This window comes from Bos grunniens, chromosome 8, assembly GCF_055505025.1.
Source record: "Bos grunniens cultivar Pamir isolate PY7600 chromosome 8, Bosgru_T2T1.0, whole genome shotgun sequence".
NCBI classification, from domain to species: Eukaryota; Metazoa; Chordata; class Mammalia; order Artiodactyla; family Bovidae; genus Bos; species Bos grunniens.
The window spans coordinates 15,982,322-16,007,299 of NC_141172.1; the positions used below are offsets into that span (position 1 = coordinate 15,982,322).

Genomic DNA, 24,978 nt, shown 5'->3' on the forward strand with positions numbered 1-24,978 from the left:
AAGCACTTGGCTGTAAGATGATGAGGAGAGACAAGCTAGTTTCTCTCTGGATGCCTCCAGCAACTTTCTCTCGGGTGGTCCAGTAATGAGCTGGCCTGGCAGAGAGAGCCAGAAGTTGTACTGGTTAGCGCCAATGCTGAATTGCAAACTTCCCAGAGGATGCACGTAGAGAAAAGAATGTTTTTTCACACTGGCAAGGTTGTGCCTCGTGTTCAGAGCAACGAGGCTGGGTGATCTCGGTCACCTCCCAGCTGTAAATGTGTGAGGTGGCTGGGTATCAGGGGTTTTCTCTCTCTGGGAGTGCAGTTTAAATTGTCTCCAGTTGTGTCCACTTACGCAGGAGAGACAGCTTAAGCCACGTGATGGTGGGACACTAGTTGCTTCTTGAGCCCAAATGTTGACAGTTTCATCTGTATGTCACTGTGGTGTCTGACACTAGATCGTTTGCAACAGAATAATAATTCTTTTTTTTCGTAAGTTGATTTAAACACAAGCACTTAACACTCAAAAGAGAAGATACTGAAATTCATCTCCAAGGCCTATAAGATATGACCATAACTCACCTATTTGATCATTTCATTCCCTTTTAAAAATTATGGTAAAATACACATAACATAAAACTTTTCATTTTTACTATTTTTGAGTGTGCGGTTCCAGGGTATTAAGTATATTTATACTGTACAACCATTACCATCATCCATCTCCAGAATTCTCTTCATCATGCAAAACTGAAATTCTTTACCCATTAAAGAATGAAGTAATTCCACATCACCCCCACCACACTTGCAGCCCTTGGAAACCATGATTCTACTTTGTATATCTTTGAATTTGACTAACTCTAGGCACCTCATACAAGTGAAATCATATAGTATTTGCCCTTATCCCTTGTTCATTCTTAAGGTGCTTTCATAGAAGTTAGCCAGTCACTATTCAGAACCTTTGGCAAGGAAATTCCTAGGATTGGGTAAATCCCACTGTATATCTTAATGCTATTCAGTTTCAGTCGCTCAGTCGTGTCCGACATGACAGAGGATGAGGTGGCTGGGTGGCATCACTGACTCGATGGACATGAGTCTGAGCGAACTCAGGAGTTGGTGATGGACATGGAGGCCTGGCGTGCTGCGATTCACGGGGTCTCAAAGAGTCCGATACGACTGAGTGACTGAGCTGAACGAAACTGAGCTATGTTGGAGCACACTCACGAACATTAATATTACCTGTTACATCTTTACTGATTTGACAGACTAAAAAAGACATTAAACCAGGCTCTAAAGGCTACTTAACTTCATTATTCTATTTATATGATGTAAATTAAATGAAAACAAAGAACTATAAGGAAAAAATTAGATCAGTGTCTGAAGATAAGGGAAGGGGTTGACAGGAAAGGGGTCCAAGGGAACTTTTTAGGGATGATGTAAATGTTCTGTCATTTGATTTTGATCATGGTTTCATGACTGTGTATATTTGTCAAAACTCACTGAACTATAATCTTGAAAAGGATGAATTTTACTATATGTAAATTATACTTCAGTAAATCTAACTTTCAAAAATTGGCATTGCCTGATTTTTTTAAAGTCACAATTCTTCTACTTTCCAGTGAAATTAAACAGCTTTATATTTATTAGTCATTTAATGGAGAATTAGTTTCACTAGAATTCTCTAGAGAACTGTGTTTAATCCCATTGCAGAATTGTCTACTGAGAGTTTTTCCTGTTAATTTGGGTGACCTTTTGATAGTGTTTGTCCTACTTGCTAAAATGCTAAGTCACTTAAGTCATGTCTGACTCTGCGTGACCCCATAGACGGCAGGCCACCAGGCTCCCCCGTCCCTGGGATTCCCCAGGCAAGAACACTGGAGTGGTTTGCCATTTCCTTCTCCAATGCATGAAAGTGAAAAGTGAAAGTAAAGTCGCTCAGTCGTGTCCGACCCTCAGCGACCCCCATGGACTGCAGCCTTCCAGGCTCCTCCATCCATGGGATTTTCCAGGCAAGAGTACTAGAGTGGGGTGCCATTGCCTTCTCCCTTATTTGTGACTACTTTATGTATTTACTTGATCCAGCCAAATTTACTGACATTACTTTCATGATTTCTTTAATTTTTTTAGCAGACCTTCCTGATATAAACCTTTGAAACATCGACATGTTTCAGAAAATGCTACTTCAGTTTCTCTTGGGAATTTACCAGTATGCTCTGGAACACTTTTCAGAATTAAAGAAGATAGCCTCTCTCTGCATCAGTGTGGTTGCTGATCTCCCAAGACGCTTGTTGGGTTTATCCTCTCATCCCTTCTGCACCATTGTGCTGAGTGGCTGGAGCCCGTGTCTATGGCCTAAGTCACCGTTCCTTCCCCACAGTGGCAGCATGCATGCATGTGTGCTCAATCGTGTCTGAATTTTGCAACCCCATGGACTGCAGCCCACCAGGCTTCTCTGTCCATGGAATTCTCCAGGTAAGAATACTGGAGTGGGAGGCCATTCACTTCTCCAGGGGATCTTCCTGACTCAGTGATCGAACCTATGTCTCCTGCATTGGCAGGTGCATTCTTCACCTTTACCATCTGAGCCACCCAGGAAGCCCTCAGTGGCAATCATGCCCTGCAAAGTGATTTATAGCAATAGAAGTGAACTAAAATCTCAATCAATTGAGAACCTCATTTAACATTTCCCTCCACTCTCTAGTTTTTGGAAGTTCTGTTATATCTTGATTTGCTCCATAATGGCATTAAGGGAAAAGTATTAGTAACTTGCACATTTCAACAAATAGCTGCTGATAGCTTACTTTATGTCTAGAGCATTGCTAGATGAGTAAGCTATACTAAATTCCTGACCTCATAGAACTTACAGACTAGTTATGTGGATAGACAAAGAATAAGTATCAGACAATGATATCAGATGATTGGGAATTATGATAAGTAGTATGTAAGGAACAAAGATGATTTTGTTCCCCTGCTGCAAGTGGGAATGTGAAGAGTGACTGCTCACTCCAAACTGAAAAATTTTGTTTGGCTTTGAGCCTCCGATACATTTCCCCTTCTTGGAAGACTTCAGCAGAAGAAAAATGTTTGCAAACCAGTGCCCTATGGAATTATAAATAAATGTGAGAAGCTGAGTGAGTTGGGCGGAGCCAAGTTTCCTCATCTATAAACCACAGATAACGTTATCTGTCCTAGGGGTTGCTGTGAGGGTTAACAACTATAAATGGAAAAGAGGCAGAAGAGTTACTGGCTGAAGACTGGAGACAGCCAGCTAGGTTTCTAGTTCCTCCGCTTACCAGCTGCTGCTGTGTCAGGTAAGTTATTTAGCCTCTCTGTCTCAGCTTCTTCATGTAGAGGGTGGCGATGGCGATAGTGCCTGCCTCCTAGGATTGATTGGAGTATTAAATAAGAAAAAATATATATATATGGCTTTTAAACTGGTGCATGGTAAGTGATAAACCAAGTCTAGCTTCTATCCTTGTCATAATGTCATCATCACCACCATCGTCATTTTCTTGGGTCCTAACGTAAGCAACAGTGAATCCTCATGCATAGTAACCAGGTAGTCAGATGACCTGGAGCAGTCAGGCCCCCGGTCTAGGAAGAATAGGTACATGCATAAAGACAGAAATGTGAGCAGCACAGTGGCTGCAGACTTCCTGTGCAAAAGGGGTCGGAGATCTCATCTCAGTTCCAATCCCATTGCCCTTTCCCCTTTATGAGGGGGATTGACCTTGAAGGAGGGGGAATTGTACTCTGAGTAGATAGAAAAGCCTGGGCTGCAGCCCAGCTCCACTGCCCAGGTGCGGAGGACAGCCCTCTGATGTCTCTGGAATGATTTAGCTTTATTGCCTATTGTCTCTTTCTTCAAATTGCCTTCAGGATGAATGTCCCAGCCAGAACCCATATAGAGGACAGCAGTTTCCCCAGTACTTCCTGAGGTGTGGACACTCTCCCCAGATGAAACATCTTTCAAATTGACCATTAGTGGAGGCTGTATTTTGCACCTTTCGAATGAGGAAATTACACTGCTTTAGAGGTTCTGCACCCTGGCTCAGGCAGTGAATTAGATGAGGGATACAGGCTGAGGTGCTTTCCTACTGGGCATAATACCCAATTTATTTTCATTTACATTAATTTCTCTACATCACTGACTGCATGAGACATTAAACTGTTCAATGCAAGCAATTCCCAATTGTTTGACACAAACAGAAATGTTTAGTGAATAATAATTTTTTTTAAATGAGCCTATGGATGCAACCAAAATGTAAAATTGTGAGAACATGTTAATCAGCTTTTCACATTGCAAAGAGCTTGACTTTCTTTGTCTGTCTCTTTTCCTTCCTCCCTCCCCTCCTTCCTCTGCTTCCCTCCCTTTCTTCATTTTCTTTCTCCTTTTCTAAGTTTTCTTTGAAAAGACAAAGCAAATACACGTAAGTGGAAGAAAATAGAGTCGTGTAGTTATTGATAGCACAATGAACAGAATCTATGGATGTGAAAGCCTTTTTTTTCTGGAGGATTCCAAGATGCAAAACTTTAAAAAAAAAATCTCCCTTCAGCTCTATGGATAGAGCAGTTTAGATGCTGGTTTGATAGGGGATTTTAATTTATGCATCTCATTCTCAATATCAATTACAACTACCTAATGTCTTCCTGGTCTCATTAGCCTGTTAGGAGAGTCAGTTTAGGATAAAGGGAGATGATGCTACTGGAGAGTCACATCAGCACCTCATTCTCAAACTTTCAGGAAACTTGGAACTTCCTTGAGTAAGAGTGGAATTTAGCCTCTGTCAAAATGGATGGACCTTACCCTCCATAGTTTTATCTCCATCTCCTAACTTTGTTTGATGTTAAGAGAGATCTGGGTTGTAATCCAGGCTCTGTTCTTCATGAGCAGAATGACTGGGCAAAATGACTTTCATGTCTCTGGTCCTCAGTTTCCTTATCTACAAAAATGGGCAACAAAGACCTGTTTTCCACGGTTATTTCCAATACCCTGATAGTATAAGCTCAGGTATATAAAAATACATGTACAAAAGAGACTAGGAGGAAAAAATAGAATATTCGAAACGGCTGTTTATTTTTCTTTCTTTGTCCTGAACCTTTCAACTTTCTATATAGGCAAGCATTTTATTTCTTTTTTTTAAAAATGTATTTTATTTAAGTTTGTTTGATTTACAATGTTGTGTTATTTTCTCCTGTATAAAAAGCGATCATGTGTGTGTGTGTATATATATACTTTTTCGTTATGACTTATCGCAGAATATTGAACAGAGTTCCCTGTGTCACAAATCAGTATTCTTTTTTTTCTTAACTTTTTGTTTATATCAGAGTAGAGCTGATTAACAAACAACATTGTGATAGTTTCAGGTGCACAGCTGAAGGGACTTATTCCTACTTATACATGTATCTATTCTCTCCCAAACTCCCCTCCCAATCCATTATATTTCAATAGGAAAATTATGATTTACTAAAGCACATCTTCTTTTGTTCAAGATCACAGGGATTATAATAATATCTATTGAATCCCTATTTCCTTTTCCTCTGCTCCTTGAAATCTACCCTTCTCTCTTGTTCTTTTGAAAGGAAAGCAGATGTGGTGTGTATTACTTTCCAATTGCTACTGTAACAAATTACTGCATACTTAGTGGCTTAAACAACACAAATGTATTCTCTTGCAGTTTTGGAAGTCAGGAATCTGCAGTGAATCTTATGGGTCTGAAATCGGGATGTGGGCAGGGCTGGCTCTTTTAGGGCTGTGAAGGTGGAATTCGTTTCTTTGCCTTTCTCAGCTTCTGGTGCCTGCCCAAATTCCTTGCTTTGTGGCTCCTCCTTTCGCTTTTTTTTTTTAAGTAATAAAGTTTTTTTTTTTGTTTACTTATTCTATTTTTTAATTTAATCTTTAATTTGTATTAGAGTTGATTTACAGTATTGTGTTAGTTTCAGGTATACAGCAAAGTGATTCAGTTATACATATATTATGAATCCATTCTTTTTCAGATTCATTTCCCATATAGGTCATTAGAGAATATTGAGTAGAGTTCCCTGTGCTGTACAGTAGGTCCTTGTTGACTATCTATTTATATATGCATGCATACTCAGTTGCTCAGTTGTGTCCGACCCTTTGTGACCCTACCGACTGTAGCTTGCCAGGCTTCTCCGTCCATGAGATTTTCCAGGTAAGAATACTGAAGTGGGTTGCCATTTCTTTGTCTCCAGGGATCTTCCTGAACCAGGGATTGAATTTGTGTCTCCTATTTCTCCTGCATTGCAGGCAGATTCTTTACTTCTTGAGCCATTGAGGAATGTATATGTTAATTCCCAACTCCTAATTTATCCCTTCCCTCACCTTTCCCTTTGCTAATCATAAGTTTGTTTTCAAAGTCTGTGACTCTACTACACTTGTATCATTTTTTTTTTAGATTCCACATATAAGTGATATGACATTTGTCTTTGTCTGCTATATATATAATGAAATATTGCGTGTATGTGTGCTAAGTTGCTTCGGTTGTGTCCAACTCTTTATGATCCTATAGATTGTAGCCTGCCAGGCTCCTCTGTCCATGGGATTCTCCAGGCAAGAATACTGGAGTAGGTGGCATGCCCCCCTCCAGGGGATCTTCCTGACCCAGATATCAAATCCGCATCTCTTATGTCTCCTGCATTGGCAGCTGGGTTCTTTACTCCTTCATAAAAAAGAATGAACCAATGCCATTTACAGCCACATGGATGGACCTAGAGATTACCGTACTAAGTGAAGTAAATCCTTCCTTCACTTTCAAGGCACATCCTGTAAGGACCCTTGTAATTACAGATATAACTGAATAATCCAGCACAATCTCCCATCTCAAGATTCTTATTCATCTCTGCAAAGTTCTTTTTGCTGTATATGGAGATCTTTTCATGAGAGGCCGTTATTAAGCCCAACGCATGAGGCTTTTATGTGTAAGAGGTGATGAACTGAACAAAAACTGGGAAAAACAACAATAAAGTTTCTGATAATGTCAAATAACAAGCTAGGTACTTTATACAGAATATCTGTTCAAGCCTTCCAGATCATAGCTGTACTGGATCAAATGTGCTGGTAGGAAATACAAGGCATTTGAGCCTGGTGTAAATGCAGAAGCTGATGTGTTCTATTAAAAAACTCAAATCATGACACACAACAATGAAAAATGATCAAGTCCTTTCTCCCTACGTCTCTAAAAGGCCAGAAATTCAGTCTATTATTCTTACTATTCTTTGAAATGTCAATTCTTACTAGTAAAAGGCACTAGACAGACTCCTATCAGAGACTATTCCTTGATTCAAAAGCAGCCTGTTTTCTACAGCTTGGGACCAAGAGATGGCAAGGATAACTTTTTTAAAAAAGCAAAAAAGGTTCAAATGATTATTTTTTGTTGCAAAAATGCCACAGGTTATTAAACTAACATCAGGAATGGATATAATCAGAGCTCATCTATTATTAATGAGGTTCTGCCTTAATGTGATCATTGTAGAAGTGTGCCTTATACCTTGAAGCTATCATCTAACATAATAACAACCTGAAATAATGAGTTGCCAGCATGATATTTTTCTTCTGTGAAGGGTTATACCTATAGGGTTGCTTTTTCCTTTTCTTATAACAACAACAATAATAATAAACTGCAGCAGGTTAGACAGAGACAGGTGTTAAGTTTTATTTGTAATATAGCAGTAACTGCTTATCATCTTTACAGTTAAGATTGGCTACAGAGCCAACACAAAAATGTTTTGAAAACCATATTATTAAGACTTATAATGATGATCCCAGAGCCAGAACAACTCATGTAACTTTCTTTAATGTCTACTGTGTGTGTGTGTGAGAAAGAGAGAAAGAGAAATCCAAGATATGATTATACTTATAGGTTAATTTACCAGGAAATTAAAAACTATTTTTGCTTGCACACAGTCTTTTAAATGAAATCCCTTTCCTTCTCTAGGGCATAAGGCACAGAAAAGACATAAATTAAGCCTCTATGAACAGAAGCTGAGGCAGACCGCATCCTGAATAGTTGAGCTTCCTTTATAGTCGTTATTACAAATAGTTGTGCTGAGGCTTGCTCACAAAAATCCTGTTTAATCCTTAATGCAGTTGAATTCTATGGTGTGCAGTTACCTGGAGACCAGATTAGGCAAACTCAAGTGTCAGGAAGGAGAGTGAATGCAGAAATAAGACGATAAGACCCAAGTACTCGAGCACGTCAAAATCAAAAACAGCGAAATCAGTGGAGGAAAAAGCTCGAAGTTGGCCAGTTAAGACCTTCATGTCTCCAATGGCTATTCCATTAATTCCCTGCTCCCTCTCTTCCAGGCTGGACTCCACTTCTTCAGTCTGCTGGCTTCCAGCTCTGCAGTATGGCTTTTGCTCTCCTGGCCTGGTTTCGGGCGGAGTGTCTCAGAAGTATTGATCAGACTTGATCTTGGTCTCGTTAGTGCTGTGGCCCCAGGAGACCCTCTGCTCCTCTTCCTGCCTTGGCACCAGGCTTTCCCGGTTCTTTTCTTGCCCTTTCTCTCACTGTGCTCAGTTGGTTCCTGTGCCTCCATCAACTCTTGAAACAAGGTCATCCTCCATGTTCTTTCCCCGTCTATACTAATGACTCCTGAGTCTACATCACTAGCTAGTGAGATTCACACTTGAATTTTCATCCCCCTCACCTCCTGGGTCCACATGAAGGTTCCAGCAGCTTCTCAAACTGTACAAGTCTGGGTTTTCTCAGTAGCATCTGTTCTCTCTCCATCTTGTGCCCTCACCTCCTCTGTCCTCACTGACTCTTGGATAAAAAGCCTCACCTTCTCTGACTCCTTCAGTCTGGAAATATCTTTGTCTTTTTTATTTCTTTTTTTTGCCAGTTTCTCTTATTCCCAGGTTTTGCATTTTCTTGTTTGACCAGAGGACTTGAGTCTCCCCTCCTTTCTTGTCCTGCTACCATTGCCCTGATGATTATATTAATAGTAACCTCTTGGCTGATCTGTCTGCCTCCAAACTAGCCTTTGTTGTGCTGCTGGAACTAACTTCTCAAAATGCCTGTAATACTGCTTGTTGTACTACTTCATATAATAGTTGCTCAATAAACGCTACCTTATTACTTCTTCAGCTTCAATGACTTTATCTATTAGTAGGGTTGACCCATTGGAAAAGACTCTGAAGCTGGGAGGGACTGGGGGCAGGAGGAGAAGGGGACGAGAGAGGATGAGATGGCTGGATGGCATCACCGACTCGATGGACATGAGTTTGAGTGAACTCCGGGAGTTGGTGATGGACAGGGAGGCCTGGCGTGCTGCAATTCATGGAGTCTCAAAGAGTCGGACATGACTGAGTGACTGAACTGAACTGAGATAACTCTACAATCTGGCTTTCGCCACCTCATGCGAAGAGTTGACTCATTGGAAAAGACCCTGATGCTGGGAGGGACTGGAGGCAGGAGGAGAAGGGGACGACAGAGGATGAGATGGCTGGATGGCATCACCGACTCAATGGACATGAATTTGGGTAAACTCTGAGAGTTGATGATGGACAGGGAGGCCTGGCGTGCTGCAATTCATGGAGTTGCAAAGAGACATGACTGAGCGACTGAACTGAACTGAATTGGAGAAATAAAGGATGGGGTTTCCATTTGACTTTTGTCTGTTATTGTTATTTTAAAATTTCTGGTTTATTTTAGAAAAGTATAAGTAATCCCAGAGAGTGTGTGTATTAGAATGTAGCTGTATAGGTTGACATATATATAGTACCATGTGTAGAAATAGTGCCGTAAAGTACAGGAAGCTCAGCTCGGTGCTCAGTGATAACCTAGAAGGCTGGGCTGGGGGTTGGGGTGAGAGGCAGGTCCAGCCATATCCCCTCCCTATGGATGATTTACTTTGCTGTACAGCAGAAACTAACAATATCATAAAGCAATTGTAGTCCAGTAAAAAGATAGGAGGAAAAAACAGATAGGAGGCTGGATTTGCCCTGGGGGCCATAATTTGCTGACCCAGGATTTAGTAAAGGAAAGGTTTTATTGAAAGGCCTAATCTGATGTATAGAACAGTCTAATGGACTCTGTGGGAGAGGGAGAGGGTGGGAAGATTTGGGAGAATGACATTGAAACATGTAAAATATCATGTAAGAAACGAGTTGCCAGTCCAGGTTCGATACACGATACTGGATGCTTGGGGCTAGTGCACTGGGACGACCCAGAGGGATGGTATGGGGACGGAGGAGGGAGGAGGGTTCAGGATGGGGAACACATGTATACCTGTGGCAGATTCATTTTGATATTTGGCAAAACTAATGCAATTATGTAAAGTTTAAAAATAAAATAAAAAAAAAAAAAAAGAAAGGCCTAATCTGTGGCTGAATGGGAATTTCCAGACCCTGTTTAAAATGACCCCATGGAGCCTGTAGACAGCAGTTTGAGACTTTTGCAAAGTGGGCACAGGAGCAGAGGCCCCAGCAACATCCTGTAAGAGGCATTGCTACAGACAGGGCCGGCTTACCTCTGTGACGCGGGGAGTGGTCCTGGGCCATTGGGGGCGGACCTAGCATGTGTAAGAGGCTCCTGTTTGCTTGGAACTTCCCAGAAGGTCTAGCCATGATTTAAATTGGGAAGGAGAACTGCTAAGCTGATAGCTACGCTGTGCTCTTTTGCTGTTGTCAAGCATGAGTTAAGTAGGTTTCAAACCCTTCCTAATGTGCTTTTCTCATTTAATTTTGTAACTGCATAAACTTTCATAGCAAATAATGAGTTAAGGCTGCAGCCCAAATGTTATGGACTCTATGTATCTGGAGAGCCTGCGAGTGCAGCTCTGCATTCTAATGGCTGCTTAACCAGATGCCGCCTGGGCCGAGCAAGCTTGCTTTGGCTTGAAGATGGATTCTGCAGAATGCAAGGGGAACCCACCGGAGAGCCCCCTGGCCTCACTGTTGCCCTCCCCTCTCAACAGATGTGTTTGTTTTTCCCCTAGACTTGACAGCTATTCCTCTTGGGTCAGAATGAATTTGTCCCTCAGCTAGAATTCTGACTGTGTCTGTCTTGATTTGAGCGTTGAAGGATAAATTCTCACCTAGGAATCCTGTTTTCAGCATCCACACTTGATGCTCCTATTTGTCCCAGGAAATCAACATCGACTACCTATTCTCCAGCCCGTCTGCTGGGATGGCACAGTGCCCAATTCCTGGCAGGGTGGGTGTAGTCCAAAGGGCTGGGATTTCAGAGCATTGTGTTTGGAGAGATGGATATAAGAGGTGGGGAGGGCAGTGGGCTTTGAAGCATAGGGGTTGCAGGAAATGGCATTTTTTTCTTGCCTTGTCCTCAATTTCAGGCTCCTGGCCCCTGTAGCAGTTGACTCTGCTTTTTGCCCCTCTAGGGATCCTGCCTTTTAGAAAACCTGAGGCTGAGAACTGCGCATGTGTATGCGGGATGGTGAATGTTGGGATCTCATTTCACAAACATCTAAAGGTGCCATCACCCAAGATAAAACACAGTGAAGCTGGCCATGCAAACTAAGGTAGTATTTCTGGAGGTAGATGATGGGATTATTGCTGTTGTTCAGTTGCTTAGTCATGTCCAACTCTCTGCAACCCCATGGACTGCAACCTGCCAGGCTTCCCTGTCCTTCACTATCTCTCGGAGTTTGCTCCAACTCATGTCCATTGAGTCAGTGATGCCATCCAACCTTCTATAGGTGATTTTTCTTTTTCTTTTTTTTTTTATTGTATGATCACATTTATTTGTGAAATCCAAAACCAGAATAAACTCACAGCAAACAAAAATCACGCATCATGCTTGTGGTTACCAGAGGCAGAGAATTGGTGTGAGGAAATACAGGATGGAGGTGACCAAAAAGTATAAACATCCAGCTATAAGATAAATACAAAACCTGTAATGCTCAACAAAAATATACCACAACAGCAAATAATCAAGCTATCATATGAACTAAGAAACTGAATAGACATTTATTGAAAGAAGATATACAAATGATCGATAGGCACATGACAAGTTACTCAACATTACAAAAGACGTAATGTACAGGATGACCAAAATTAGCACAGCTGGAGGAGATATGTTTCTCTTTTATTATCTGCTTTTATATATTTCTACAGTAGATTAAGTGGATGATATTAAAAAAGCAAAGCAAGACAAAAAAGAGCCACAGAATATAGGTATAAGCGAAGACTTTCCTAAAAGACCTAACCTCTGACTGACGAAGAATTTCTCAGTCCTCTGTAAAGTGTCAGTCAACTGGTGCTCATGAAGTTCAAACTAGGATGTCAGGACAGGAGATGAAGCACCTGGAAGCAGAGAAGATGGGGTAGCGGCTGGAGCAGGGGAGGACGCAGTGTTGGTTCTGAAAGCACTGGGCAGGAGGCGAATAAGAGCAAAGTCAGACCTTCGGAAGAGAATCAGCATCTATGCTATATTCCTGAGATGACTTCAGCTTCCCTCACTGGGTTGCAAAGAGTTGGAGACAACTGAGCATGCACACACCCACTTGCCACAACTAGAGAAAAAATCCACGCCGCAGCAAAGACCCAACAAAGCCAAAAATCAACACGTAAATAAAGTGTGTCTAGCCTTCTCTGGAGGAGTTGATGGCTCCCGTTTCTGACTCCACAGGCTGCTATGGAGGAGGAGTTTTTTCACTGTCGGTCTGATTCATTCAAATAGTCCCGTTCCTCTCTCTCTAGAAGGTACATGTGTTTTTTGAGAAAAGTAACCATTTCCCCAGTGCTTAGAAGGCAACCTAGTTTATGGGATCCTCAGAATAAGTCTCTCCCTTTCCCTAGCCAGAAACCATTTTTTCCCCTACCACTCTAGTTTATTTATTTATTTATTTTGTAGTAAATAGAATGGTTGTGAGAGTTGAGCCGTAAAGAAAGCTGAATGATGAAGAATTGATGGTTTTGAACTGTGGTGTTGGAGAAGACTCTTGAGAGTCACTTGGACTGCAAGGAGATTAAACCAGTCAATCCTAAGGGAAATTAGTCCTGAATATTCACTGGAAGGACTGATGCTGAAGCTGAAGCTCCAATACTTTGGCTACCTGATGCAAAGAAAACGGACTCATTGGAAAAGACCCTGATGCTGGGAAAGATTGAAGGCAGGAGAAGAAGGGGACAACAGAGGACAAGATGGTTGGATGGTATCACTGACTCGATGGACATGAGTTTGAGCACTCTCTGGAGATGGTGAAAGACAGGGACGCCTGGCATGCTGCAGTCCATGGAATTGAAAAGAGTCAGACACAAATGAATGACTGAATTGAAATGAGATAGAACATAAAATTTACCATCTTGGGACTTCACCGGCAGTCCAGAGTTTGAGACTTTGCCTTCCGATGCAGGGGATGTGGGTTCCATCCCTTGCTGCGGGGCTGAGATTCCACATGCCTCACAGCCAAAATAAGAAAAAACCCATAAAACGGAAGCAACATTGTAACAAATTCAATAAAGATTTTTAAATGATCCACATTAAAAAAGAAAAATTTTAAAAATGAATAAAATGTATCATCTTAACCACTTTTCAGGTGTACAGTTTGTGGCATTAAGTGCATTCACACTGTTGTGCAGCTGCCACCGCCATTCCACTCCAGGATGTTTCACCTTCCCCACCTGAAACTCCATACCCGTTCAACAGTAACTCTTCATTGTTTCTCCTCCCAGCCTCAGGCATCTACCATCACCCTTATACCTTCTGTTCCTCTGAGTTTGACTGGTCTAGATACCTTGTCTGAGTGTAACTATGCAATATTTGTCCTTCTGGGACTGGCTTATTTCACTTTGCATAATGTCCTTAAGTTTCATCCACATTATAATGCATAGCACAATGTCCTTTCTTTTTTTCTAAAGCTTATTTTTCTATTTTGGTTTGGCTGTGGTGGGTTTGTCGCTGTGTGTGGGCTTCTCCTTGCAGTGGCTTCTCTCGTTGAGGAGCACAGACTCTAGGCGTGAGGGCTTCCATAGTTGCGGCACAGGAGCTTAGATGCTCCTCGACATGTGGGATCTTCCCAGACCAGGGATCCAACCCGTGTTCCTGCACTGACAGGCAGACTCTTTTTTTAAAAATTTTAAATTTATTTTTTTAATCAAAGGATAATTGCTTTGTAGAATTGTGTTGGTTTCTGTCAAGCATCACCATGAGTCAGCCATAGGTATACACATGTCCCCTCCCTCTTGAACCTGCCTCCTACCTCCCATCCCATCCCATCCCACCCCTGTAGGTTGTTACTGAGCCCCAATTTGAGTTCCCTGAGTCACACAGCAAGTTCCCATTGGCTGTCTATTTTACACATGGTAATGTAAGTTTCCATGTTACTCTCTGGACAGGCAGATTCTTAACCCCAGGACCACCAGAGTGTGGTCCTTCCTTTATTAAGGCTGAATAATACTCTATGGTATGTATTGACCACATTTTGTTCATTCGTTCCTCTGTTGAGAGACACTTGATTTGCTTCCCCATTTTGGCTATTGTGAATAAACCTGCTGTGAACATGGATGTTCACCTGTTTGAGGGACTGATATCATTTCTTTTGGGATGTATACCCAGAAGTGGAATTACTCAGAAAACTACTCTTGAAAGTATGGCTGGACCCTGGCATGCGGTGGAAGCCAGATGTCAAAGGGGGTGAAGGTCCAGGTATGCTTGGAAGGCTACCTACCACAGATTCACCTACTGAATCAGAGTCCTTCTGAGAGCTGGGCTAGGAATCCGTGATCTGATTACCAACTGGGTTTGAGGAATCACAGAACTCATACTACGTCACCCCTCCTACCCATGGGGATTCTCTGAAATCTTTGGATGCTTTCCTTAAAGATGGAACATGGCATTTGAAGAGGGATCATTAATTCCCACAAAAGGAAAAAGAACCAAATTATATTTAATAGGGTTATTTTGTTTCCAGGGGAAACAAAAGTTTCCAAATCTCACCTGAAGCACATTGTTAGATCACTACCTTGACCCTGCAAAGTTGTTGATTTGATAAATCTACCTGCAGATCTATTGTGATTCTAGCTACCATTTATTGTACCAAAGAGTATATTCCTGACTGTCTTTTGGAAGTACTGCTTTTAATTTCCTCCAGATCTTGCAAGACATGTATTCAACCTTCCATTTTCAAATGAGGACACAAAGACATTGAGGGCTTAAGAAAGTTGCTTTCAGCCACATGTAATATACACCTATTTGTATGTCTGCAATGACATGTCAGGAATTTAGGGTCTAAAGGAATTTCAGTCCAGATTCATTTAGAGATGGAGAGGTGAAGTGTCCAGCAGAGGATACATGAACTGGATCATAATTCAGGTCCCCTAACTTGGACTGCAAGGAGATCCAACCAGTCCATTCTAAAGGAGATCAGCCCTGGGATTTCTTTGGAAGGAATGATGCTAAAGCTGAAACTTCAGTACTTTGGCCACCTCACGCGAAGAGTTGACTCATTGGAAAAGACTCTGATGCTGGGAGGGATTGGGGGCAGGAGGAGAAGGGGACGACAGAGGATGAGATGGCCGGGTGGCATCACCGACTTGATGGGTGTGAGTCTGAGATACTCTCATGTGTCTGTGGTGACATACTCCCTTGAGATTCTTTAGTACTTCCTCCCAGCTAGGCTGTGAGCTTCTTATAGGTATCAGTTCAGTTCAGTCACTCAGTTGTGTCCAACTCTTTGCGACCCCATGAATTGCAGCACACCAGGCCTCCCTGTCCATCACCAACTCCCAGAGTTCACTCAGACTCACGTCCATTGAGTCAGTGATGCCATCCAGCCCTCTCATCCTCCATCGTCCCCTTTTCCTCCTGCCCCCAATCCCTCCCAGCATCAGAGTCTTTTCCAATGAGTCAACTCTTCGTGTGAGATGGCCAAAGTACTGGAGTTTCAGCTTTAGCATCATTCCCTCCAAAGAAGTCCCAGGGCTACTGGGATCTAGTATAAGGCTAGACTCATAGCAGCAGGTGACTGAGTGGATGGGAATGGCAGAGCAGATAAAATGAAGAAATCTCTGATAGGGAGAATGACCCCCCCTCAAATGGTATACTTTGTTTCTATGACTGCAAACGGGAAGAGTTGTTCGTATTAATTAATCTATGTAGTGGGGAAAGTACACGGGATATAGAGCCCCAAAGACTTGGATTTTAACATCACTTCATTGTTTACTACTGAAGGGGATCAGAGTTGCCACCCCTAAACATACCACTTTGGCATTTATATTGAGGGTTATTTTGAGTTGAAAGCAACTGTGAGAATCAACAGATGCAGGAAGAGTTCTCTGCCCTCTCTTAATTGGTTAAAAGCCAATTAATGTCTTTGTGAAAGTTTTGTGAGTGTCCCTTTGTGAAAGTTTTCCCTTCTTATTATTACCAGGAAGAGAAGGGCTCTCTTATTATTAGAGATGGAAACTGAGATAGGTGTGCATAAACAGACTATATGAAAATAACCCTTATTTTTCAATAGTTCCCTCATATATTTCCGAGTAACTTCCCCAACATTAATATCCCTTGAAGCCTAAACTGCATTTCTTTTGTTAAAATGTTATACAAGCCCCACAGACTAACCTCTTCTTTGAGTTTCACTTCTTTTCTGGGAACCCCTGTGTATACAAGTATTAATAAAAATCATATGTCTTTTCTTCTGTTAATCAGGCTTTTGTTAGTTTTATTTGTAGGCCCCAATACAATTACATAGGAGGACAGAGGAAAAAATTGTTTTTCCTGTTACTGCTTTGAAATTGGGGCAATTTGTTAAGCTCTTAACCTCAGGGTCCTCATGTGCAAAATGGAGAGATTAATATCTACTTCAAAGGTTTATTAGGAATAGAAAGTAAAAGCACCTTTCATAGAGACTAACACATACTGGCACAATAAATATTAGAATTTTTTCCGACTTTCCTCCTAAGAGGAAGTACACCACTCTCAAAAGGTTGGTTCATCAGTCACAGGGGGATGCGTTGCTAATGCAACTGGGGCAACTGGAGGTTGAAGTTAGGGTCAGATTTTTGGACCAGAAAATGTGTCTCTTTATATCAACTCAGAGTCCAGTTGTACAGCCATGTTCGTTGCAACACTATTGACAGTAGCCAAAGACGGAACCAACTCAGTGTCTATCCACAGAAGAATGAATAAACACGATGTGGTGTACACATACAGTAGAGTACTATTCAACCTTGAAAAGGAAGAAAATTCTGAAATATAACATGGAAGAACCTTGAGGACATTATGCTAAGTGAAATAAACTAGTCACAAAAGACAGATACTGGATGATCTCGCTTGAACGAGGGATCTATAGACTACCCAGAGTAGTCAAACTCATAGAGTAAAACAGTTTGCCAGAGGTTGAGGGCGGGCAAGCATGCAGAATTGTTTAATGAGTCTAGTTTCAGTTTTGCGAGGTGAAAGAGTTCAGGAGATTGGTTGCACAGCAATGTGAATATGCTCCGCACTACTGAACTGTACATTTACAAATAAAGATGGTAGATTTTATATTATTTTACCACAATTAAAATTTAAAAATTAGAAAAAGAATCCCTGAGCAATGAATGATATTTTATTCCAGCAACATATAAAGTCACACTTTTTTCTTTCTGAATCCAATCTGAGAAGCTGAGGCCATTTCTTTGCAGGCAGAACTCCATCCATGCTGCAACAGGTGAGGAATAGCTTCATAATTTTCAGACTAGCAGACTTTCTCTGCTAATGTCTCACTAATTATCATGGAGACTTAGCATTGAACCATAATTATTATCAGTTAATTAGACCTTAAAATGTATTTTTGATAACACCTCTGGCATTTAATTATGTAACTGATAACTTATGAATGTTATTAAGGGGATATACGACTACAGTAAAGTATAATTAGATCTCATTTTTGTTTCTTGATATTGTATTGATTGTGATAACAGTTTTGTAGTTTTTACAGCTTATATGGAAATGGTCACATTAAATTGATAGTCTATAAAAATACACATTTTAACACATATTTCAAAAGCTTATTAAAAAGAGAGAGGCTTTGGGAAAAGGAAAAGTGGTTATCATTCTCAATACTATTTAACAAAAGTTTACAATAAATGACTTGTCTGCTTTCAAGGCCACTTTTTGCCTAAAAACAAATAACATTCAAGAATTTATGTCATAATATCAACTCTTACTGTTGGAAAACAGAAAAACACTACTCAACTTTTTCCAATGTTGTGAAAGTAACAAATATGTTCTCCCAAAAGCTGTGTGCACATCTGCTCATATTGTACATGAGGAAATGTTCAGTGAATCTTTTTGTAGAAGGAAGACTTCCTTCTTAGCATAATGTGCTTAATTTTCTCTCTGTAGGAGAACTCTATGTCAGTTAGAAACCAGTTTGTTTAGTCGGATTGATTGGTAGATGCTAAGCTCCTTGAGTGCAACATTTTATCTTGTAAAAATCTTAACATCATTTGTAACTATTCATGTGGTGGTTCACATATAGCAGGTATTTGCTCAGCTTTCTTGAGGTATAATCAACTAATAAAATGTAAGATACTTAAAGTATATATCACGTGATGTGATAAACATTGTGAAAGATTTCTTCCCATCTAGCTAATTAACACAGTCATCTCCTCATGTACATTTAAGTCTTACTTTCAACAAATTTCAATGATACAATAGTGTTATTAACTATAATCACCATGTTATCCATTAGTTCCTCAAATCTTATTCTTCTTATAGCTGAAAATTTGTACAGTTTTACCAATCTCTCCCTATTTCCCCCACTCCCCAGCCCCTGGCGACCACTTTTCTACTTTGCTTTCTATGAGTTTGACTATTTATTTAGATTCCTCATATAAGTGATACCATGTAGTATTCATCTTTCTCTGTCTGGCTTATTTCATGCATAATGCCCTCAAGTTCCATCCATGTCGTCTCAAACAGCAGGATTTCCTTCTTTCTCATGGCTGTATAATGATTGCTTACATACACCACATCTTTTTTATTGTTTCATCTATTGGCGGCCACTCAGGTTGTTTCCATATCTTGGCTGTTGTGAGTAATTCTGCAGTGAATGTGGGAGTGCAGATAATCTCTTCCAGATTCTGTCTTCATTTCCTTTCATTTCCTAACCAGCAGTAGGATTGCTGAATCATATGGCTTGTGAATATTCATTGCCTGTTGAGTGGGAGAGCTTGGAGAAAATTAAAGAAATTCTGCTTTTTTGTGCTTTTTATCCAGAATGGGGACAATAAAATATGCCTTAGGAAAACAAGTAAAGATTCTGATGTGGAAAGGATACTCAGAGCCTGAAGAATTGGTGGCTCGTTAGTCACAGAGGAGACTGAGGGATATAAAAGGAATCATGACACATAATAGATAAGGAAGCTCTGGTAGTAGGGTCTGGTGTAGGTGGGAAATCTAAGCTATATGAAACATATTCAGATTTGAATTTATACAACTAATCTTAGACAAATAGATGAATTGATTAATAAAGTTTTCACTCCATGTCCTGATTTGTAATAAAAATGTAATAAATTAGCTGGAATTTTGGGTACCATTTGAAGTGTAACATAGATGAAGAAGCTCTTTGCTCAAAGCCACAAAGAATAAAAGAAATCATTGTTTAAAATCACAAGTGTGATGCATCAGTCATTAACTGCAAGTTTTTGTAGACACACTTCTCATTTTTCAATTCAGATTAAATGAGAAGATTTTAAAAACATATTTTGATAACTTAGTTTTGCTGTTCACAGAATAGCAGCTGCCCTGGTGTCTTCCTTTTGCTGAATAGCAGATCATTGGTCATAAACAACCTAAGGAACTGAGAAAGAAAACACTAGCTGTCTTTCCTTTCTAAATATGTATGAACTTACCAATTCCAAACAGCTTCAATATCTGTGTAAACTAATTTCTGGTTTCTTTTCTTGAAATGAGTGATCCTTGTATGGAAAGAAAGGATGCAGACGTCAACGTGTTTTCTCAAAGAGCTGTGTCATAAGAGGTAGGGCTTAGTGGGAAAGAAAGGTAAACCAGTCCAAAGAGAGAGAGAAAGAGAGCCTACACAGACAGAGAAAACAGAGTTATGGTTACCAAAGGGGACAAAGGGCTTCCCAGGTGGCGACAGTGGTAAAGAATCTGCCTGCCAATGCAGGAGATGCAAGAGACTTGGGTTTGATCCCTGGATTGGGAAGATCCCCTGGAGGAGGAAAGATGAAAACCCACTCCAGTATTCTTGCCTGAAAAATTCTATGGACAAAAGGAGCCTAGTGGGTTACAGTCCATGGGGTCGCAGAGTCAGACATGACCGAGCGAGTGCATGCACGCACGCACACACACACACACACACACACACACACACGGGACAGAAGAGGGGAAGAGTAAACTGGGAATTTGGGATTAACAGATACACACTACTATGTATAAAGTAGATAAACAATAAGGACCTACTATATAGCACAGGGAACTATATTCAATATCTTGTAATAACCTATAATAAAAAAGAATCTGAAAAAACATATGTAACTGAATCACTTTGCTGTATACTTGAATTGTTATAAGTCAGCTATACTTATGAGGGTGGGGGGTGGGGAGAGACTTGCTGTGTGGTCTTGGGCAGTCTATTTAGCATCTCAGACTATCCTTATTTGTAAAATTGGGCAATGGGTTGTTGTTAGGATAAGAGAAAATATTTAGAAAGCATGTGCCATTTGATTGGTGCTTAATAAGTGCTAGCTAATTTTCCTCTTATAATTGTAAGGAGCTGAGATGCAAATTGCAATGCCACTGAAAGGTAAACCAATCAATTAACCAAAGAGGAACACAAAAATAGAACTAAAACCAGTGAAACAAAACTGTTTAACACATCGAAGCAGTAGACGAGCTTTGGGGAAAGAGCAGTTGTATTTACCTGAAGCAGCTTCAGTCTATTTTGTTTGGTGAAGAATGGAGTGAAATCATGTAAAGGACTTGGAAAAATGTGGGGGGCTAATAACAGTACTCAACTCATAGAGTTATTGTAGGCATTAAATGAGATGATATTTGTGATGTACCATGCATGGTACTTGGCACAAAATAATTGCTTAATGATCAGAGATAAAAGTGTCTATTCAGGCCAAACATATATTTTATAGATGAAAAAAGTCAGGCTCAGGAGAATTAGGTAACTCTAAGTTTGCATCAAAAATCTCACTGTAATACACTCCATAATTAACTTACTATATTTATTCAGTAAACAAATCATGTTTCTGAGAAACTATTCATAATGCTTAGCATCTGGGAGTTCTCAGATGCTCAGTTGTGTCTGACTCTTTGCAATCCCATAGATTGTAGCCCACCAGGCTTCTCTGTCTATGGAATTCTCCAGGTAAGAATACTGGAGTGGGTTGCCATCCCCCTTTTCCAGGGGATCTTCCTGACCCAGAAATTGAACTGGCATCTCTTACAGTCCATCTCTTGGCAAGTAGATTCTATATCACTAGGGCCACCTGGGAAGTCCAATGTATGGGAACCCTGAATAATAATGGAATGATACTGCTTTAGATAGTATTTATGAGTTTATCAAGGCAGAAGTAATGGAATTAGATTGTATTACTATCCTTATCCTCTTATGAAACCTGGCTGCTGCCACCTGGTTCTGGTGGTTTGGAAGTCTTGAACTTCATGGAAGTTCTGCCCATTGTCTAGATTTAAGTCAAGTGTGGATAAGAAATTAAACAAGAACCCTTCAAACCAAACATCCATGCTCGTGATCTGGATGTGAAGTTACTGTAATACAAGCCAGAGACCATCTAAGCATACCAATGGTAGCAGAATGACTTTGCCTTTTAATAGGATGTAATCCATTTCTGAGAAACCATTGCAGGCAGTCTGGCACAATTGAACTTTGTCTTTAACCTTTTACTCTGATTTATGTGATTAGGCTACTGGAGGAAGTGGTTTTCAACAGCATGATTAAAGCACTTTGAGGAAATAATTTCTGTCTCAAGAACCTTGCGTACATTTTTGTTTTCAAGAGTTTGTCCTTTCTCATTAAAAGGAGAGACAGGAAATGGAGAAATATTGACTTTTAAACATCGTGTTGGGCAGAAAAGAAAGATCACAAAACAACAGAGTCAGGGCCAGGGCGCTGGTCTTTTGCAGACCTATATGGCATGGTTTCCTGCCTCAGCTTTCCCCAGATTTGAGAATTTCATCCATCTACCTGGGAGTTGTGTTTTTCCTAAATTTAGGAGACTCACCAACTTTTAAATGTTACCAAGCAAGGGCTTGTTTAAAAACAAACAACACATGATTAGCTAAGAAGTTATTTTATAAAATAAAGGACATTTAATACCAGAAAAATAAGATAAACATAATTGTGTAACAACAGGCAATTTTGTCCATTTTGTGGCATCTGTCTTTGGTTTTCTCATTTTCTCCGGAAGTGAAATTGGGTCATGGATCAGATTGAGAGTTCCCTATTCAGAGGAACTGCTCAGATCCAGTTCAGACTAATTTTAGGTCAGGAATTTTCAACTCTCCTTCTGCATTTGCCTCTGTGCCTCACGTTAGGTTCAGAGCTTCCCAAAGAGTCTTAACAATCAATGGAGTTTATAGACAATATGTGTTGTTCCACATTTTGGGGGGTAGGGTGGAATGTTATAAGAATTCAGCTAAGAGCAGTGAGATTTTCAAGTCCCAGGATTCTGAGTCATCATTCTGAACTCTGCTTGTCGTTTGCCATTTTCTTTTGAGAAATAGGATTTTGTGCCCCTGCCCCATGGTACTTTACATCTCAACAAAAAAGGAAAAGATGTATTCTTTCTGGAGAGAGTAGGTTGTTGGCGACCTATCTCAGTTCACTGGCTTGCTGAACAGTGATTAACATTTAAAATGTATGCAAACTCGACTCCTAATTAAAGTCCACTAATGTAAGACTTTGAACCTGCTCACTGCCTTTGGAAATAATCACAAATGCTGGCTGCTTATCATGAAAAAGTCATTATGGTAAATGACCAACTCCCCCACCTCTCTCTTCATCAGTTGTGAAAATGATTCTCCATTGTAGGGATATGCATTGTAGAATTGTATTGTAGGATGCGCATTGTAGAATTGAATGCCTCCTCAGTTCAGTTCAGTTCAGTCGCTCAGTCGTGTCCGACTCTTTGTGACCCCATGAATCCCAGCGCGCTGGGCCTCCCTGTCCATCACCAACTCCCAGAGTTCACCCAAACTCATGTCCATGGAGTTGGTGATGCCATCCAGCCATCTCCTCCTCTGTCGTCCCCTTCTCCTCCTGCCCCCAATCCCTCCCAGCATCAGGGTCTTTTCCAATGAGTCAACTCTTCTCATGAGGTGGCCGAAGTATTGGAGTTTCAGCTTCAGCATCAGTCCTTCCAATGAACACCTAGGACTGAACTCCTTTAGGATGGACTGGTTGCATCTCCTTGCAGTCCAAGGGACTCTCAACAGTCTTAACACCACAGTTCAAAAGCATCAATTCTTCGGCACTCAGCTTTCTTCACAGTCCAACTCTCACATCCATACATGACTACTGGAAAAACCATAGCCTTGACTAGACGGACCTTTGATGGCAAAGTAATGTCTCTGCTTTTGAATATGCTATCTAGGTTGGTCATAACTTTCCTTACAAGGAGTAAGCATCTTTTAATTTCATGGCTGAAATCACCATCTCCAGTGATTTTGGAGCCCAGAAAAATAAAGTCTGACCCTGTTTCCACTGTTTCCCCATCTATTTGCCATGGAGTGATGGGACCAGATGCCATGATCTTAGTTGTAGTTGTTAACGCAAATTATCTTGGTTATTGGAAGAATAAAATTTGTAGAGTTCTTGTCATGTGTGAGTTTGCAAACATGTATACCAGATTTGTAGGCAGAGATCTTTTAGACAGTGCTGATCTAAACAATTATCAAGAACTCCTGGCAGCATGTCCGGCTGAGTCCCTTCATGGTTCACCTGCAACCATCACAACATTGTTAATCGGCTATACCCCAGTACAAAATGTTTTTGGCCTAACAAAATACAATTAAATTAAAAGTAAAAGAACTCTTGATGGCAGTTAGAACATGGTGGTGATAAAGGATGTGTAATTGTCTTCCCATTCTTTATTCTCATACCTTTGCTTTGGTCATTCTTTTTGGGAGGGTGGATATGAAACACAGAGAGGGAATCAGGAAAAAGTGATGAAACTCAAAGGAGGTTGGACGACCAGAGATATTCAAGCACCAGGTACTAGTTGGAGGTTGAGGAATTAAAGTCAATTTATTTGCCAAAGATGGGGAGAGAATCCAAGTAAAATCAGACTCAGCCTCCGAAAAGAAAAAATGAAAACCAACATGAAAGCCAACATTAGTCGTGCATTTTCTGTCTGCCAGAGATTCCAGGAGGCAAATTACCCATTTTCTTACTTGACCTGTATGTTTGCTTGATGCACCAGGTTGTACTGAATATTATTTTACGGCTGAAGAAAGTGAGGTTCAGAAAGGTTGTTGTATATGAGTATGGTCCTAATGACTCAGACCCTAGCTTCAATTCTAAATCTGACTTGAAAATTCATGGACTTTGCCACCTTCAAATTGCCTCTCAAAATTACTCAAAAATGCACCCTTGAAAATAAACCTTGGAAACACGATTTCCGAGTTGTAGTTTCACTTTTATGTTCACCTGGACATCCACGACACCATGGACTTCCATGGTTACTATAGCTGTTTTTCTCAGAATCTATTTCTGCAGCACCAATGTGCTACGGTCCTAGTATGGAACATGACAGAGCCTGTGGCTACACAAGGAGCTTTGGGGAGCTCTTCTGTGAGCTTTATCAAGCCCTCTCCCCACACTCCATGGTAGATGTGGGGTGTGTAAGTTAGCATTTACTTGCTCTAAGCAAATACTGAAGTGTAGTCAGCAAAGGAAATCATCTTCACCTTTTGGAAATGATTCATTTTATAGAGACATTGAAGGAATGGAAGTTATTTCTTTGAAGATTTATGTACTGAAAAAGCAATGATGAGCTAAGAAGGAATACATTTTCCCCGTCTATTTTTAT

At 40.6% G+C, this 24,978-nt stretch overlaps 1 long non-coding RNA gene across 2 annotated transcripts in view; it reads left to right on the top strand.

Moving 5' to 3' along the window:
- The window catches only part of LOC147366704 (uncharacterized), a 58,178-nt gene extending 48,564 nt beyond the window's left edge, over window positions 1-9,614 (top strand). For both annotated transcript variants that reach the window (XR_015169490.1, XR_015169491.1), the window contains 3 exons: window positions 2,106-2,450; window positions 3,171-3,289; window positions 8,308-9,614. This is a non-coding gene — a long non-coding RNA (uncharacterized LOC147366704). The remainder of the gene's footprint in view (window positions 1-2,105; window positions 2,451-3,170; window positions 3,290-8,307) is intronic.
- The last annotated feature ends 15,364 nt before the right edge of the window (window positions 9,615-24,978 follow it).